The following is a 16887-nucleotide window of genomic DNA, read 5'->3' as shown; positions in this document are numbered from 1 at the left end:
TAGGCATGGTACAAGAAATATTTTCTCCCTGGGTTATTTGAAGGCAGCTCTCGAATAGGGTTATCCCCTAATACATCTGCTTCACTCTCATCCATTTTTCCTTCCCCCCTTTCTAGATATAAGTTGATATCTTAAAGAGGTTTGTTTACTTATGAATTCCTCAAGGTTGGGATTTTGAGGTATTGTTTTACTGGATGAACTGATCCCATACCCCATTAAGGCTTATTTTTCAGGAGGGTTATGTATTATCATTTGAATTAACATTTTGTCTTCCTGAAGATCTTTAGCTTTGGTATCCAACGTTTCCTTTTTTTTCTTGTCCTTGACCTTTTATGAATATCTTTGTCCCGAGAGTCCTTAGCTATTACTAGATTCTTCTCTTGAATTCTCAGTGCTTCTTCTATGCCCTCTGAATTCTTTTGCACATGCCCTTCATCTGGTTTAAATGCTACTTCTCCCAACCCCATCCCTATAGGGTTCAAGTTCCCCTTCACTTCTTCACTCCAGCGAGGGACTTTCTTTCTCCACACTTTTTTTCAAACCTAAAGCTGCATTCCTTTGCAACGTGCCCTTAAGAATGGAATCTAACAGATTTGAAGAGTATTTTTAAATAATCAATAATTATTCTATACATTTGTGCACTCATTACCATTTCATTGCAGTCCAGAATTCCTTCCCTTATGTCTACCTCTACAAGGATTTTTGCCACTGCTCTCTACACACTTGTCTTATTTGCAATATTCACAACCAAAGTCTTCCCAAAGCTGTTACCAATACTTCTGAGAAATTTAATATTTACTGAACCAACATTCCACGGGTAGCCTTAAAAGCTTTTCCTAGACTAGGAATTTTGATATGGGCTCCACCTTTGGATTGAAGCATGGATGTCAGTTTGACAATGTGAATATGGATGAACCCCAATACCACTTTTTCCTCATAATTATTCCCACATATTCCTCCACTCTCATTATGAACCCTAGCCATCCCTAAGGCATCATGTGAAACCTGGGAGAATAACCCAAAAATGGAGCCTAGTTTTCCCTTCACCATTTTATGAGTGTTCCTTCTATTATCTGCCACCCATAGATTCATCTAATTAAAGCGAGGCCCTGATATTTTTCAATTTGTTCAAGGTACAAATCCTCTCCAACCACCATCCTTACTACTTCCTTCCTTTTCTTAATACATTTAATTATCTTCCCTTTTCCTTGCTTCTACTCACCCACCCCACCAAACCACTTAATGACTCCAAATCCAAGCTTCTACCCACAAATCTTGAGTTTCCATCTGCTGCCCCAGGTTTTTGTTCTAATTGTGTTTCCTCTCTGTAATGAAAAGCATAATTCTAAATTGGACTATTTTGAGGGTTCCAAAGTTCTACTCCTAACCCTTTTTTAATATTATAATGTAACATTCTAATTGTGTTTCCTCTCTGTAATGAAAAGCATAATTTTGAATTGGACTATTTTGAGGGTTCCAAAGTTCTTCTCCTAACCCTTTTTTAATATTATAATGTGACAAGAGTGCCATTAACTTATACCTCCTCGGGCTTGTCTCTCATGCACTTAGTATTAGTCCGCTTGTTTAGACTGCAGGTGTGATGTGACTAGCATGCAATAACACTGCCAACCTTGCAGTCCTTTCCAACGAGGCCTTTCTAGGTTTCATTCCTAAGGTTCTTAGGTCCCGTTTCTGTTGTACTATTCACCCCAAGCTCTTAACCCCATGGGTTAAACCTTGAGTTTTGGATGAGAGTAAGAAACCAAAACCTTTGTATGGGTTTTCTGAGTACTCAAGGAGTTGAACTTCCTCAGATTTCATATTCAGTACTTTCTTAAGATGGTTATCTCAATTATTTCAATGTAAGGGAGTGAGAAGGTAAACTTGGTTGGAGGAAATAATATCCTAGTCTCCAATAGAACTTTTTCTTCATGGTTTATTGGGATTCAGACAAAGATCAACTATATAATGGAACCCAAATTGTATCTTCAAATCATACCTTGCCATAATTTACTCATGCTAAAAAAATATTAAAACATGATTCTAAATTCACTTCCGTTGGTTCACAATCTTTCTTTTATATGATCCTTGCACCATAAGATACCACCTTGTGGTGATGTTCTATCACTGAACTAATTGTCTAATTCATAGCACTGATGTGTGACACTAAAATAGTGCATGGAGTTGTCAAGGTTAGTATTAGGGTCTTCGTAAGTCTTTTGAAAAACCCTTTAGAAATCATGAAGGAAAACATATTGATATTATTAATTAAAGCATTTCTTTCAAATCAGAAGCATTAAAATCCAACAAATCCTGGAAAGCATATACATTGAACACATGGACATCATATGGAATGTGGTGATGATTAATAACAACTACCTTATTTTACCAACGAAGCTAAGGTTTTATTATGCTAATGCAGAGTTATTTAGTATTCATTGATAGCTTGGTTCTTGTAGCATATTTATAATTGTTGCCTGATGGTTGGTCAGATCCAAAGTTTACTATGTAAAATGTTGTTATTATTTTACTATTGTTGAATTTATTGCTTGTTATACTACTGTACTTATATTTACCCAAATTTTTTATTTTTTTCATAGTAACTAGCTGTGCTAAATCTTCTGCTATAGAAATATTAGCTTACTGTTAGTGTTGTCTCTTGGGTTAATAACAGTCTGGGGCTCATAACAGTGGTGTACAAGCCCCAAATAACAATAGAATTCACATTAGATTTCAGTTTAAATAAGATATTTCAATTTTCAAATTAGGCTCTTTACAATGTATTGGAGCCACTTCCTTTGCCTAATGGGTCAACACTGGCAATATCTGATGGAAGACTTCTAAATGCAGAGAAGTTATAAGAAGAGAGGTAAATTATTCACTAAAAGCATTGATGAATATCTAGGCTTATGTGAATCTTATAATAAATATTCTCTTGAAGAAATATTCTCAGAGCATGTTCATCTTTATGAAGAAAATCAGAGAGAACTTTGAAGATTTTATAGGAGAGAAATCTGCAACTGACAAAGAAACTATAGATCATGTTGATGACCATAAGGTTGAAATTAACATCCTTGTCCACAACTCTAATGCTCTAGAATTTGAGGGTGCTTTATCAACATTATTTTCAATGTCTTTTAAGGATGATGAGGAAGAAGAGGATTCAGCTGAACCATCAAGGGTTACAACATTGCATACATGAAATATTGTTGCTGAAATGATCAAGTTTTTAATTTTAATCTTAAACCTGCATCTGAGGTAGTCCTGTTACCCCTCATTTCAGGAAGGGTACATAGAGATTTTTGTCATTTTTCATATCACCATTGTAAGCCCAAGAATACAAGTTAAAGCCTTGTAAAGTTTATGTGAGTCTTTTTATTTAGGTGTTTTAGGCCTTTTTATGGTTGGAAATTGTTGGTCCCTTTGGGCTAATAACAAGGTCCCTTTGTCCTGGATAAGATTGGAAGATTTTGGATGGATCTCATTGGGAAACATGCTTTATGAGAACCTTGGTCAATGTTGCAAACATCGACATCAAGATAAAATTGGCAAGGGTTCGGAAAATGAAAATATCATAAAAATCAGGAAAATATTGGTAAAATTTGGCAAAAATCAACAAAATTAAGATAACACCAAAATATTGGTAAAAATTGACAGAGATCGGCCAGGCCAAAAAATCATGATTTTTCCACTTTATCACAATAAAATCGGGGATGTTGTCAACATTGTGCTTGGTTATGTAGGGGATCACTAGTGTATGGGCCAATGTAGCACGCATCAGGGTGCAACTATGTCTTACTGCATGGTTAAGTGTCATTGAGTCTGTATGTGTGCAATATCCCAGTTTTAGTTCACATTTCTCGAGGTAGTACACATTTCTTGATGCATGTGATCTTAGAAATAAAAAAGTCAACTTGGTCTCAAAATGCTTGGAATGAAGAGAATATGACATCCCACATTGAAAATTTTCCAAAATGTGAAGATTGTTAAAAAACAAGTAGTGAAAGTTGGTCATGTGGCATGTGGGGGTTCCAAGTGGAAAAATAGGGGAAAATCTTGACATTTTGCATTCAATATGTCAAAGGTGGTCTACAAAGTTAGTAGGATAAAACCTAGGTGACAAATTCTCCAAATTCTCTATGGTGGTAGAGATCCCCATTATTGCATGATGACATGGCATGCGTGGGTAAATTTGTGACAGTGCAGGGGTTGGTCTAGTCGATGGGGCTAGTGGCACATGGAATAAAGTAAAAAAATCAACTAAATAAATATCAAATAATGAAGGAAAAATAACTAAGGGTATTGAGGATCTAGCCAAGGTGGCCAAGTCAACCCTCTTACTAGCCATTAAAGTCTATTCAAGAAAGATGATGGGGGTGTCAAACTAGTCGTTTGAAGGTCAAGCTAGTCATTGCAACTCAAATGGACAAGAAAGTAGCCATTAGAAGGTCAAGTCTTCATCCAAAGGACCAAATTGAACCACCAAGGGACCAAGTCGAGTCAAGTCTTCATCACATATAAAATTTCATATCAATTAAGAAGATAAGGTTTTAAGAGGTTCTCTTGTTCATGCCCTCTCATGTCACAAAATTCAACAACATGGTTGTCGTGTGTCACAAATTTTCCCATTACTCACTTATGCCTTACTAGCCCCCTGTATCTTACACTGCTACTACCATTCCTTGGTATATCTGTAGCCTTTTCTGATTATAGGCTTGAGGGTGTGTTGATTGCCAGGCTGTCTTGAAGAGAGCAAGAGTATATGAAAATGTTGTTCTTACATAAAATTTCTTTGAGGAAATCTAGCCTTTTTGTGAAATATCGTTGCCTTTAAAACGGGCTATGATGAAGTCAATGGAAAATGATATGCAAAGTATAGAGTATAGAACACATCTGACATTATTGGTTTTCTTTTGTGTTTATCAACATATAGATCACACACATCATAATCAAGTAGAAGAAGATGGTATTAATAGCTTGAGATTCAAGAAGAATAACATTTTGCAATGAAGATAACTTATCCAAATCCATGACCATAGTGGATTGCTTTGACTCAAATACTTCCTGAGCTGAAAAAATCACAAAGGATATTTGTGCTAGGCGATTATGAGTTGCCTAAAGCTCCTCTTGGTAAGTAGTGAACTCAAGCTAGTGTTGGCGAGCATTATCAGCAAGCTTCTATACCGATACTTGATTTATTCAAGTGCTTCAATGTGAGTTTGTGTAAGAGTATCAAGGCCTTGCAATGAAACACTGTGGCCATCTAGTAACAATTTCTATTGACCCAATGACAAAGTGACTGCATTTCCAATGCCATCTATTTTATTTTGAATATTGTATAATTGAGATGATATAATACTAGCCACTTCAGTGATTTGCTTATGTTTGTGAAGTTAATTTTTGAAGGAACCCTAAGTCTTCTCCTAATATTGCATATAACTTTTGAAGATCAACCATACTAGTATCCACAATCTTATGCATATCAAACTATTGTTCTTGCAACTTACATTGAGTGGCAATTATTTGATGAGATTGCTAGAAAATAATGGAATTGGACTAATCCATAACATTTGTGATTTTATCTTTTACAACCTTTGAATTTGAGCCAATAGTTCTGCTTGAGAATCAATAGAGTCTAGGGAATTATGGTTTTCATTAGAGTGCTCCAACAGAGAATCTGATTTCTACTCTATTTTATCCAATTTGTTCACTACCCGATGAGTGGATGACTTCAACTCATTCACAACCCTTTCTACATCTTTCTTGAATGCATTTCTTTGAAAATGATGGCACATAACATTTGCGTCAATGAAGAAGGCTAGGTACACTTTGTGGGAAAAATCATCTAATCCCTTGAGAAAATTGAGCATAAGAGTTGAAGTGGGACATTGTGAAAGTGGGCGCCTACCAGATTTTATCTAAAAGAAGTCAAATATATGCCACACGAGTCTTGATTTCTTCTCGTCATCATGCATGATATGTTTGCAACTGGAAAACAATTGACTATAAGCCTTCTACCAACATGAATTGGACAATAACACTTTATCTTTCTTTGCTAATCTATTCCTTGCTTTGTCTACCAACTCCTTGCCCTTGATATTGTCAAGTGCCTCAATATCAAACTCACTACCATATGGATGTTGATATTCATTTGCAGTACTTCTTGTTCTCTTACTATTGGAGTTATCATCATCATTGTAGTTTGATGAAAATAACCATCCCCATGAACAAGCCCTGTAAAATCATGTGTATGTTATGGTCAATGTTCTTGATGTCTCTATCGAGACAATAGAGGGACTTTCCAGAAACCTTTGTTATGTACACTATAAGAATTGCAATTTGTGACACCAAATCCCCATGCCCAACATAAGAAAGTTGTGGCATATAAATTAATGAAAGACTGCGATTGGAAAACCTTTGTAATGTAGATGTACATTTCATGAGTGTAAAATTAAGTGGGGTATTTTTCAGGTTTGAGGCAATGATTTTCCCTTCAAACTGAGCCTGAATAGAATTCCACCACTAGTAAAGAGCATTTTCAACACTACATTGAAGTTAATAATGGCTTGGCATGCCTTCACAATTTCCTCCATGAGCATATAATGAAGATTGAAAACCTGGTCACGACCCCTTTTTCTCTAATGATGGCAGTCTCGGTAGGGAAAACCCCTCTTTAACTAAACCAAAATATGTCTGCAAAACAAATACACTACAGATTGTCATTGTTATACTCCATTTAATGATTTCGTCAAAGAGTTTGCAAACATTATAATAGTTTGTCTTTGTTTTTTATCTTCAACGCATGCATGTCCCATGTTCCATATTGTTGAGAATAATTGCAGGTCCACTAACATTCACCACCACATCTAGCACCATCAATTTCGTAAGATTATGTAACCTGTTAGGCAATGCCCCATTCAATCCCTGCACAAACTAATACTCTAGAGTCTTATCCAAGTTGAATGTTATGGAACCAGCTCGCAAAAAGATAGAAAAGATAAATCAACGCCTTAGAAATAAACCTCTTCGAGAGGGCAACCACCTTTACATTACACAACTAAACAATTCTTGGATGATACAAATGACAAGACCTCCATTCTATATATAGGAGTCTAAGGGGTCACAATATAATCAGAGCCGACATAACAATAATAATGTAAGGGCACAAAAATAATAATAGTGGGCTTCTATGGGGCACAATAATAACAATATGGGGACCACATGGGCACAACGATATAATAAGCGGGTTGCACTAATAAAAATAAGGGGTTACTCTAGTAGTATAGGGACCTAACATGCCCCTCCTCTTCAAAAAGTGTTGTCCTCAATGCTTGAGTAGTTTTGGATGCTTCTATATAAAATTCTCGTCCTCCCATGTGGAATCTTTAGTGGGTAAGTTCTTCCACTTGATGAGATACTCTTAAATTGATCGATTTCGTAGCTGTCGGGTTCTTGTTTCCGTAACTACTTCAGGTTCCCATATGATTTTTCCTTCCTCGTCAAATTTTGACAATATTGTTTGAACTGGGAGCTTGTCACCTATAACCTTCTTTAAGCATGAAACATGGAAAAAGAGGGGCACTCGGGAAGATGCAGGAAGCTCCAATTTGTATGCCAAAATATCAATCTTTTGCAGCTTCTTGTAAGGACCATAGTACTTTGGTGATAATTTATTATCCTTCTTAGCTTTCTTGAGGGACATTTGTTTGTATGGTTGTATTCGTAAAAATACCCAATCGCCTACATCAAAACTTTTTTCACTGCGATGTTGATCTTCCTATTATTTCATTTGATTCTGCACCAAAGTGGGGTTATCCTTTAAAAGTTGGAGAACTTGTTGTTGATGCTCGATGTGATCTTTCACTGCTTGAACCTTTTTCTTCTTGATATGTCCTTCTATCTTGATAATTTTAGGAGTGGTAATTCTTTCCAATGCATTAAAAGTTATGGTCAGATTCATTTTTTGATGCTCGATGTGATTTTTCACTTCTTGAACCTTTTTCTTCTTGATATTTCCTTCTATCTTGAGAGTTTGAGGAGTGGTAATTCTTGCCAATGCTTTACAAGATATGATTGGATTCATTTCTTCTTTCTCTAGGGTTGTTTCCTGGTGTATATCCTATTCTTTTGATGTTTCTTGATCATTTTCTTCCTCCTCTTCACAATCTATGTAAAATAATTTCTTCTCAGCACACTTATGACCTTTAGTGTATTTTCTATCACAAATGTAACAAAGCCTTTTTTCTCTTTTTTCTTCCAATTGTTGTGGTGTAAACCTTGTAGGTTGTGGAAGGCTAGGAGAAAAAACACTTCCATATTTATAGTTGTGAATGGTAGGATTCCTTTTTTCCATAATTCCGCTTTCATCTTTTCTTGCCAACCTGAATGCCTTCTCCAATGAATCAGGTTCCTAAAGACGAACCTTGTGTTGAATATTGTCCTTTAAAGTCCCTATGAAGAAATCAATCCTTTGCTTCTCTGGAATATCATTTACCCTTATATTCAATTTTTGGAAGTCCTCAATGTGCTCTTCCATTGAACCCTTTTGTTTGAGATTTAACAATTGGCTAAAGAAGGTGTTGCTCTTTATATCCTCATAATCTGCTATCATTTCCTCCATGAAAATTGACCATGTGACAAGTGTTTTACGAGAACAAAGCCCTTTATACCATAAAAATTGATTCTATTCTAAATATAAAGATGCAATATGTGCCTTTTGTAACAGTTGTACATCATGTAGATCAAAATATTGTTCCATATGTAGTATCAAATTTACTGGATCCTTGCCATCAAACTTCCTCATATCGCGTTTTCTTGATTTTAGGAGCTCGATATTGAAACGATTGTAACTCTATAATTTCGAATCTCCAAGGTCTAAAATTGTGACCTACATTAGCCCTATGTGTCCTCTTTCCAATTCTACTAGTCTGATCGAAATTGGATTCTCCAAGAAAGAGTTATGCCCAATATCCCAAGATGACATGCTTATATACTTTTTCAGTAGAGCGAACTTGTACGAATTTCCACATGTTACTATTTTGACCTGCGTAACTGAAAACAATACACAAAAACGTACAGTCCATCCCATTTTTGTAGTTTCTTACAAAATTTCAATATGATGCTCAGAGAGAAAGTTATGACGATTTTCCCCGGGTTACCTGTTTGGGATGTAATTCGGGAGCCTGCATAAACTCTAAATTTCTTGGACTGTATCTCTGAAAATATAGCAAAACAAGATATGCAATTCTGGCCCGAGCTTCACCACGATTGCAGATCAAATGGGTTTTAATTTCACAGTCTGAACCTTTGTATAAAACAAAGTATAACAAAAATTCCACGATGACCTTTTTGCGACGGAATTCTGGAGCTTGCAAAAACTCTAACTTCCTCAGATCATATATCTGAAAATATAGCAAGACAATATCAGAAATTCGGACTCGACATTCAAAATGACTTGTCTCAAATGGGTTTTATTTTTAGCTTTTGAAATGGTGCAAAAAAAATTTTATATAAAAAATTCCACAATGACCTGTTTGGAGCAGCAAAACCCTAGAATCCAAAGCTCTGATACCAAATATTATGAAACCAGCTCACAAAAAGATAGAAAAGATTAATCAAAACCTTAGAAATCAGCCTCTTTGAGGGGGCAACCTCCTTTACATTACACAAATGAATAATTCTTGGATGATACAAATTCCAAGACCTCCTTTCTATATATAAGATTCTAAGGGGTCACAATATAATCAAAGCCGACATAAAAATAATAATGTAAGGGCACAACAATAACAATAGTGGGCTTCTATGGAGCACAATAATAACAATATGGGGACTACATGGGCACACAAATATAATAAGGGGGTTGCACTAATAACAATAAGGGTTTACACTAGTAGTATAGGGACCTAACATTGAAGATGCAAGTGAATGAAGTTAGGGGATTAAGAAGCTTCACAAGGAATCATCTAGGTGACATCGAGCAATCCATGAATGTGAAGGAATCGAGAGTTGACACATAGATAAGCTGATATACATTCTTGAAAAAATTTACATGCACCTTTGGATTGATTGGTAGTCCCAAAAAGAATGAACCAACAAGTAAAATCCATTTCCTTCACATACATGACCATATCATTTGTATGTATACATGCATACTGATTCAAAATAGGCACACAACCTTCTACTAATAAAAGAGTATGTGATGCTATGTTGGCTTACAACATTATTGTAACTATTGAACTTTCTCAATTACTTTAATTTTATCCTCTTCAACCTCAATCAATCAATCCCATAGAATATAAATTTGTAAGAAATCCATTTAGTGTCATCGTAATAGTTTAGAAAATAATAACCATTGGGACTGTGATACCCCATGGGCATATTCATAAAATTATCTTTGTGATCTTCATATTTAAATGTATCGCTCACACCAATATTTTTTCAATTTCATTTCCCCACTTCATGAGAAAAACATGTTTCTAAGTTCACATCATATTCTTTTGACATTTTTCCATAGGTTTGGGCCAAGAAGTTAATGGCTTTTCCTTCATGGTTTATGAACAAATGGTCAAGATCTCTTGTCCTCCAGTTCTAGCAACACCCCTCAGCCAAGGAAAACAAAATGAGAAAAAATAGAACACTCCATTCTGGCACCAAGGGTGGAAAATATTCACCATAAACAAATCCTAGCATTCCACATATCTCTCGTGCACTCTCGTGAAGCTTAAATACAAACCCTCTTGGAAAATTAAGCATAAACCAAAGAGACCAACATCCATATGTATTTGGTATCCCAAACTCAATGATAAATATCTCTTTTATATTACATAAAAAAAAAGAAAATGAACAACATCCAAAAGCCTTTTTCCTATTGTTGTTTTTTATCACCCCCCCAACAAGAACAATCTAATGGAAAACAAATAGCCATGAGATGCCAGAGCTCTCTTTTGAGTTGACTTGTAGGAAAAAGGTCGATAATGAGATTGTGCTAATGGAATTTAGAGGTTCCTTTGAATGAAAGTAGAGAAAACTATATTTTGTACCATTTGAATAGAATTTCAATTGATCAAATGAAATTTGTTAGTGAATGTTTTGCAAGACAATATACGAACAAAAGAAATATTTACTTGTTGACAATTCCAAGATTGATGGTAGAGACCATGGAAAGTACTTCTATTTATTTGATGCATTTCATGTTTAAATAAGAAAAATAGGAAAAAATAACCACGATACTAACCAAATGCAGTTCACTATGACTTCACTACATACTTCTAACAATTAAAATGTATGATGCATTTGTGTACATGCTTACATGATAGAGATAGAGACCAATTTGTTGAAATTCTGATATTCTATGCAGAAACAATTACTTATTCGAAAAACCTTCTTCTTCTTCTTTTTTCCAGTTGTAATATTAGTTAAGAAATTGTAGATAGAACATAAACCAAATGCATAATAGAACACAACCAACAACAAAATGAGACACAAAGAATTTAGGTCCCATGACTAGCGCAAAACCCACAAGGGGAAAACCCAACCAATTTTTTTTCTATTAGATATCAATTATTTAGCGGAGGTACATAGTACAATGAGAGATCAAGAGAATGAATAAGTTCACCCAAATCTGAACAAGTTGTGGCATGAAGATCACTGGTAGCAGTAACAAATGCAAACATTGATTCATCCTTCCCTTCTTCTAAATCAACATTGAAATCTTCAAGCATTGAATCAACCTTGGCTCAACTAGTTTTTCTCTTACTCTCTAAGTCTCTATATCTCTCTCACAATATTCTTCATCTCTCTCCAACTCTCTCTCACATTCTTCTTTCACAATGCACAAGTAGTAGTGGTTAGGTAAGAAGACATGAGACACATATATAGGGGGGCAACGAATTCTTGTCATAAAGGAGGCACAATACACATGCCTTGAGGAAGAGTAACACATGCCATTTAGGGGAGTGTAACTCATCCCTTTAAGGAGAGAAATACATGCCTTAGTAGCTTATGCAATTAAGGAGAGGTACACATGCCTTAGTTAAGGAGAGTGTAACATATGCATTAAAGAGCACGTAAGAGGAAGCTTTTATGACATTCCTTTAATGAGTGTAAGAGGAACCTGCCATGTATTTTAATGAGTGCGTAAGAGAAGAGTGTAATGTATCATTAAGAGAGAGAGAGTTACGTAGTACCATGTGAGTCATCAAGGCGAGAGGTGCGAAGTGATTGAGGTGATGAAGGTAAGGTGACTTGTAATTCCTTTTAATAATAATATCATAGTATCGTAAAGGATAATAATAATAATACTGAGGATTAAGTCAAGATTGAACTATTATGGTTGATTAATGATAATTTAAGTGATTTTCCTTCAAATATACTTGATTACCAATTGATGCAAGGTGAGTTACTATTTTTGGAAAGTCATACTTGAGATGTTAGACATGGCTTTCTATTTTTAGAAAGTCACTCCAAAATTGTCAGAAACGAGATTTTATTTAAGGGAATTCATTCTTGAGTTGCCAATTTTCAACACAGTCATCTTGATAATGTATATTTTCATTATCATGATTGTAGAGTATTCCAAGTTGAGATGAATCCCGCACAAATCTTTGAACTATGGAATGAATGAAGAAGCCACCATAAGGGGTTGATATTATCTAGTACAAATTTGTTGTGAGATTCTTTGATGTCAGATAAAATTCATGAACCTAGCAATCAAACATATCAAAATATGGATTCAAACCAATATTTATGTACCACTTTCCACTAAAATCTTCTTCCAATGAGCCATGTTTTAATTTCCAGCAAAATGATCAACCTTTGAAAGCTTAAGTGGTTATTTTGAGCACCATATGAAACATATCTAAGTGGTTAATACCAGACTGTTGTCAACCAATGACCTAAGCAATTAGTGTTGTCAACATTGTTAATGAAAATAAATAATGCACTTGGTGTTTGAATGTGTAATAACAACTTCCAAATTTCACATATATCAGTTATAATACACTATGGATTGAAAGTGCATATGCATGACTCTACTTTGTTGTGGCAGCACGTGGAATCATTTGTAATTTTTCCCATCCATACATCTTTTCATAATCTTAGTGGACAAGATACATGATGTTTTTTCTATCCTCATTAGCAAAAACAAACTTCCACTTGAGCAATGGAATAACTCTGAGGTAGTTCCAAATTCGTGAGAGGGTTGAGAGCACAAGATACCAGAAATTTCCAAAGTTTGCATTATCCAATTCACTTTTTCCTAGAATCAAACTGAGTGTTGATCCTCAATGTCCTGCTAGTAGTCTCTTGGAGACAGGCAATCCAAAAATATGTGTTTCACTTGTCTCTGGTTTACCACAAATTTAGCAAATCCCATCTATCAACATGCTCTTAGCCAAATAGGTCTTCGGTAGCCTTGGATGGTTAATAACCAACCATGAAAAGACCCATAGATAAATACTATGAAGCCCGTTTATCCACTTATCCTTGAGATTGAAGAGTTGAGAGCAATAAGAATCAACTCAAACCCAAAACAACTAACAAAAGAATAATATAAAAGTGAAAAGGACCCCATAAATGATAATAAATAAGGAACCACTAAATAATCCTCCTAATGGTTGCCACAAATGCCTAGTTATATTGTAGAAGTACAATAGAACTGACTAATGAGAAAGATAAGATTCTTATAGTAGTACTTTGCAGCACAATAGGTAGTCAACTTTGATGCCCTTATTGACACTAATCCAAGGTAACTTAATGTTTGTGAAGTCTTTAACCCACCTATCAACATGCTTTATAAACATCTGAGACCTTGGTGCCCAGTGATACATTCTTATACCTAGTTGCAACCAATCGTTTCAATGGCAATTTTTTTCTTAACTATGGTCCCACACCTCTGATACCAGTATTGGATGCTTTGGCATGTTTAAATATGTATTGTAACATTGAAAGGAACATAATGAAAAATCAATCTCGTAGTCTCGGTTTTGGGATCCAGGGGAAATCTCTGTGTATATGTGTTATTCTCTCGCATTATTTATTTTCTATGTTTTAGAATTTGTATGTAGGTAATTTCTGTACGGGGTTAAAAACCACATTTGGTATCAGAGTTGTTTTGGATTCAAGGGGACGCCTTTTTTTGATCTGAAATGGATACTAAATCAAGAAGAAAAGGTATTACAGACTCATGTGCAGGAATGCCTATATTATTTAGTGTAATGGATTGAAAAGATTACGAATAATACAGACATTTAACAATTGGAAAACATAACAATTCAACACATCAACACAACAAATAATCAAGGAGTTCACTAGACTTCCTGGCTATGTCTCTTGGTCTAGCTTTTAGTGTCGACCTCTATATTATGTCTTCAAGAATAGAGTTTATAGGTGTGAGCTCAATCAGAGCCATAACACAACAAACAGTGATATTACATAGGGATTTCACTTGAAAACCTCGAGTCTAAAGAGTGCACAGACTCTCCCTCTTAGTGCCTCTGATCAACTATTCGTAGCTGTGCATTTTCTCTGACTCTCTATCTCCCCTCTGTCTCTGACCTCCCCCTTCTCTGTGTTGCCATTGAATGGCTTTTAAGCCTATCGGCGCTGTCGGTTCAATCCCCTTCTTGGGCTCTCTTGCTCTAGGTGCTGTCCCTTCATCTCCCTGCTTAGCGTTTAAACAATCATTGCAAAAACGCTTAAGGCACAAGGCAGTTGTTTACAAACAGAAGGATCTTTAGGCGTGGGTGAAAATCCCTAAGAACACACTTTTCTATTTACACAGGGCATACATGGGAATACACTGAAACAGTGGAAAATCCGACCAAAAATCCAAAGCTGGTCTTCAAACAATATAAAGTCTGCCTTATAATCCTCTCGGGTCCATGTTTTATCACTGTCACAAGTCGCATTGGCATAGCCCCTTAGTATTGTTGCGATCCCATTCCTTCGCCGATTGTCGATTGTCGATATCGGCGCCATCGGCCCATCGCATATCACATGACCTACGGTCCTATTGGCATCACCCCTTTTCATTGTTGTGATGCGATATATCACAATCGCATATCGTCAATCGCTATCGCACCTCGGCCCTTTACTATGCTTCGGGTCCTTCCCCTTTGGTTCTGTGCGATGCGATAAGTCACAAATCGCATATTGCATGGTCTTCGAGCCTGCAGGTTAAGTCCTCCCCTTTGGAATCCACGATGCGATATCTATAATCTCCGTCATTGATCTGCACACTCGATCAATGGTCCACGTTAAGTCACCAATCGCAGTCATATTTCCCTTAGGGCCACCTCCGATATACTCCATTGGCCTCTCCCGATGCAATATATTGATTTAATCTGGGCCATTGATCTATCTGATCCGACAGCTCCTGTGCAACGAGACTTTACTCTTTGCTTCACTTTATTTTCCGCCATTCCTTAGTGTTTTCCTCTGCGATCTCTATTTTCTGATAGTTTAATATATATGAAGACTTACATTTTTAGAGGGTTTAAGATCCATTTTGGATCATTGTTGCTGAGGGGTTTCACTCGGGCCTTTGGTAGACCCTGTTCAGTGGGAGATCTGTGGGATCGATTCTGGTGGTGAAAGAAGATGACGAGCAATGGAAAGATAAAGATCAATAAATTTAATGGTTAGAGCTTTTAGTTGTCGAAACTCGAGATGGAGGATCTATTGGTGGGTAAAGATCAGTGGATCACAATAGATCTAGTTACTAAACCAATGTGAATGTCCAATGAAGAATGGAAGAAGTTGGATCGAAAGGAAAAAAGAACAATACGATTGTGTGTCTCAGATTCAGTATTGTTGAACGTATCAGGGAAAGCTACGGCTAAGGCTTTGTGGGACAAATTAGGGACTTTGTACCAATCTAAGTCTCAGGTGAATAAGCTATTCCTATGGAAAAATTTGTATAACCTGAGGATGAAAGATGGAGACTCGGTGACAGAGCATTTGAACGCATTTAATACTGTGGTAAGTCAGTTATTATCTATTGATATTAAAATTTCAGATGAAGATAAGTGCATCAATTTGTTGTGTTCTCTACCAGATTCGTGGGATAGTCTGGTTATTGCAATAGGTAGCAATGCAACTTCCTTGAAGTTTGATGAAATAGTCTCATCCTTGCTAATAAAGGAGATGAGACGAAAAAATATGGAGAGCCAGAATGGTGATGCCTTGTCTGTACGAGGATGGTCCTAGAATAGAAACAAAAATAAGTCATTGAGTGGGAGATCTAAATCTAGAGGGAGATCTAAATCTCTAGGAAAACCTGTAAAGGTGGTTTGCTAGAAATGTGAAAAGGAAGGGCACTACAAAAGGGACTGTAAATCTAAAGCTTCTTACAAAGAAAAGGAATTTGATGATGCTCCTTCTGCAGAGGCAAAAACCACCTCAGATGAAGGTGGGGATGTGTACTTGGCTTCTTCAAGTACACATGTAGATCATGAGACATGGTTGATTGACTCAGGTGCATCCTTTCACTTCACTCCCCATAGAGAGCGGTTCTGCGAGTATGAGAAATACGATGGTGGTGATGTCTTCTTAGGGGATGATAAGAAGGCTAGAATCATTGGTCGTAGAAGAGAAAGTTGAAGTTGCAAGGTGGGAAGGTTACAACACTTTCGGGTGTTCTGCATATTGCTGCATTGGCCAGAAATATGATTTCTGTAAGCAAGTTGGATGATGCAGGTGTAAAAGTAGTGTTTGAGAAAGATACTTGCAAGATGGTTTGGGGAGCACTGGTATTGATGCGGGGAGTTTGGATTGGAACTCTGTACCAAGCTGCAAGGTAGCACTACTATTGATGGGTGCAACAGTTTTGTGGTTCCTGGAAGTGGAGTAGAAAATCTAGTCATCTCTGGAGAGAAGACCATGCTGTGG

The 16887-nt window shown here is 36.3% G+C and overlaps 1 pseudogene; it reads right to left on the bottom strand.

Annotated features, from left to right (window-relative positions):
- Positions 1–4661: 4661 nt before the first annotated feature.
- Positions 4662–14976, bottom strand: LOC149253171 (protein GAMETE EXPRESSED 1-like; annotated as a pseudogene).
- Between the last annotated feature and the right edge of the window lie 1911 nt (positions 14977–16887).

This window comes from Pinus tabuliformis, chromosome 7, assembly GCF_031772625.1.
Source record: "Pinus tabuliformis cultivar Carrire ecotype Pingquan chromosome 7, CPIR1, whole genome shotgun sequence".
NCBI lineage: Eukaryota > Viridiplantae > Streptophyta > Pinopsida > Pinales > Pinaceae > Pinus > Pinus tabuliformis.
The sequence above is the reverse complement of the archived record's forward strand: the minus strand, read 5'-3'. Positions and strand labels throughout refer to the sequence as shown.